Source organism: Pteropus alecto, unplaced genomic scaffold, assembly GCF_000325575.1.
Source record: "Pteropus alecto unplaced genomic scaffold, ASM32557v1 scaffold14, whole genome shotgun sequence".
In the NCBI taxonomy this organism is placed as follows: domain Eukaryota; kingdom Metazoa; phylum Chordata; class Mammalia; order Chiroptera; family Pteropodidae; genus Pteropus; species Pteropus alecto.
This window is the reverse complement of record NW_006436810.1, coordinates 13577094-13579467: the sequence shown is the minus strand read 5'-3', so window position 1 is coordinate 13579467 and position 2374 is coordinate 13577094. Positions and strand designations below refer to the sequence as shown.

The 2374-nt window shown below is 45.5% G+C and overlaps 1 non-coding gene across 1 annotated transcript; it reads left to right on the top strand.

Annotated features, from left to right (window-relative positions):
* The first annotated feature begins 296 nt into the window (after positions 1-296).
* LOC112481335 lies at positions 297-415 on the top strand. The gene has a single exon (XR_003046874.1). It is a non-coding gene; the product is annotated as a 5S ribosomal RNA (ribosomal RNA).
* Positions 416-2374: the final 1959 nt, after the last annotated feature.

The following is a 2374-nucleotide window of genomic DNA, read 5'->3' as shown; positions in this document are numbered from 1 at the left end:
ATATCGATCACATATGTTCAATACTGAGGTTGCGAAGGTCCCTTTTATTAAGAAGCCATAACTCATCGGCTTCTCAGGAAACCTGCCTATAGGTGAATATGATACTTGTGCCAAAAGAGTTGCAGTCAAGAGTTACGAAGCTCTGGAAAACACATTAAGTAAGTAAAAGAAATGATTGTATCTTAAAAGTTTTTTTTAGGTAGAGATAAAACAGAAATAAAAATACATTAAAAAAAATGTAGAGAACAAAATCATAAACATTTGCAGTCTACTGTGGCTATTAATTCCTAAACACTGTCTACGGCCATGCCACCCTGAACGTGCCCGATCTCATCTGATCTCGGAAGCCAAGCAGGGTCAGGCCTGGTGAGTACTTGGATGGGAGACCACCTAGGAAGACCAGGTGCTGTAGGTGTAAAAAATAAAAAATAAGGGATTGTAAACTGACAAGGTCCTTGCAATCTGTGAGGTCAACCAAGGGTTGCCTCGCCTAAAAAAAATAAAATTAAATTAATTCCTGATACCTTATGATGTGTCTAGAGCTTTATAATTGTCACAATAACACAAAAGTAAACATTGTAACTTCTATCTTAAAGATAGATACCGACGAGGATACAGTGGTCCTGGGCCCTCATCCATGGGGAGTACATTCCAAGGCCCCCAGTGGGTGCCTGAAACCATGGATGGTATCTGATCCTATACATACTGTGTTTTTTCGTATACATACACAATTTAATTTATAAATTAGGCACAGTAAGAGATTAACAAAAATAAATAGTAATAAAATACAACAGTTAAAACAATATACTGTATGAAAAGTATGTGAATGACCTGAAGGCCATTAGTAAGTACCACTGGGGTTAGTGGACTCCGGCACTGTGACCCTGCAATGGTCGACGTGACAACCAGATAGCTACTCAGTGACTAATGGGCAGGGAGTGTGTACAGTGTGAAGATGCTGGACATAAACACAATTCACATCCTTCACGGGAAGGAGCGGAATGGTATGAGACTTCATCACGTTACTCAGAAAAAGAGAAATGAAAGCAATCTTATTTCCTTGTCTCTGTTGACTTTTCTCGTGATTTATTATGCTGCCTCATTTTCAAAGTTTGCTGTAATATGATCCTGAACTGAGCCCCTTCATTCCTATTAAGAGAAGAAAATGCCTGACTGTTAAAGATAATATCTGAGATTTTTGTTTGCACTTCTCTGCCTCATAAAGTGGCATAATTGTCGGTATTACCTCTGTTGTCTCATTAGAGGACAAACGGCGTGACTAAGAAACTGTGGTTTTTCTGCCTAACCTGCACAATAAAGAGAGTTTCAGAACGAGCGTGATGCTTCTGGTTGACCACAGGACGCCACTGGCTTCCTCCAGAGCCTGGGTCTGTGTCCCCCTGGCCCGTCACACCCTCCCTCACTCATGTGTCTTTTTACTCGTTTTGCAGACTTTTAGATACCAGGCACGTTGCTGGAGAAACATCCCTTAAGGACTCGTGGGCAGCATGGGAAGTCATGGGTGTGTGGGGTTTTGATGTCAGTGTGCCAAGAGTCACGGCACGGAGGTTTTGTGTAAGTCGCTGAGGGAACACATCTGGGGGAGCACCTTGGACGAGGAAGATCAGACAATTTGCATGTGATCTGGGTAGTGGATGGGAGGAAGGGATTATCCCAGGTAGACAAGATGGCCTGGACGCGTGTGAAAATAAGAAGGAACACAGCAATTAGCGAATGGCTGGATCTGAGAACGTGTGTCGGGGGCAGAGGGGCACTTTAGAAATGTTCGTATTTGGGGGTGACCCGAGAACATTATTGCTGGAAGCACATGAGAGAGAGGCTGCAGCCTTCCAGGAGAACCGTCACGTCCCCACAATAGCTGCTCTGTGCATGGCACAGGACAAGAACCAGGAGTGGGTATTGGGAGTGGGTCAGGCACGAGCCTGAGCATGCTGCCCACCTCGTGGGGTGCAGGGAGGTCTTGAGCCCCGCTGATGAGAAACAGGAGGTCTGCAGGGCAGAGGCCTGAGGTGGGAGGTGGGCTGAGTCCGGAGCAGAGGAAGGTGGGTGAGGCCACAGGGCCCCTGGCGGTAGTGAGGACTTGGCTTTGGGGCTACATGGCCATCTCATTTCATCTCCCTGGTGGGTCTACTCGCTCTCTTAAACATCCATCACTGCTTCTCTTTGCGACTCTCTTTCCTCTAGACTCATAGTCTGCTACTTTGCTCCCTAATTCACCAAGAAGAGAGAAACCGTCAGAAGACAACTTCCACGTGCCTCGAACACGACTCCCAAACGCCAACCTCCATTTATACCTCCACGTACATCTACCTTCACTCACTTTCCATTTTGTTTTTTAACTGTAACCTCTCCC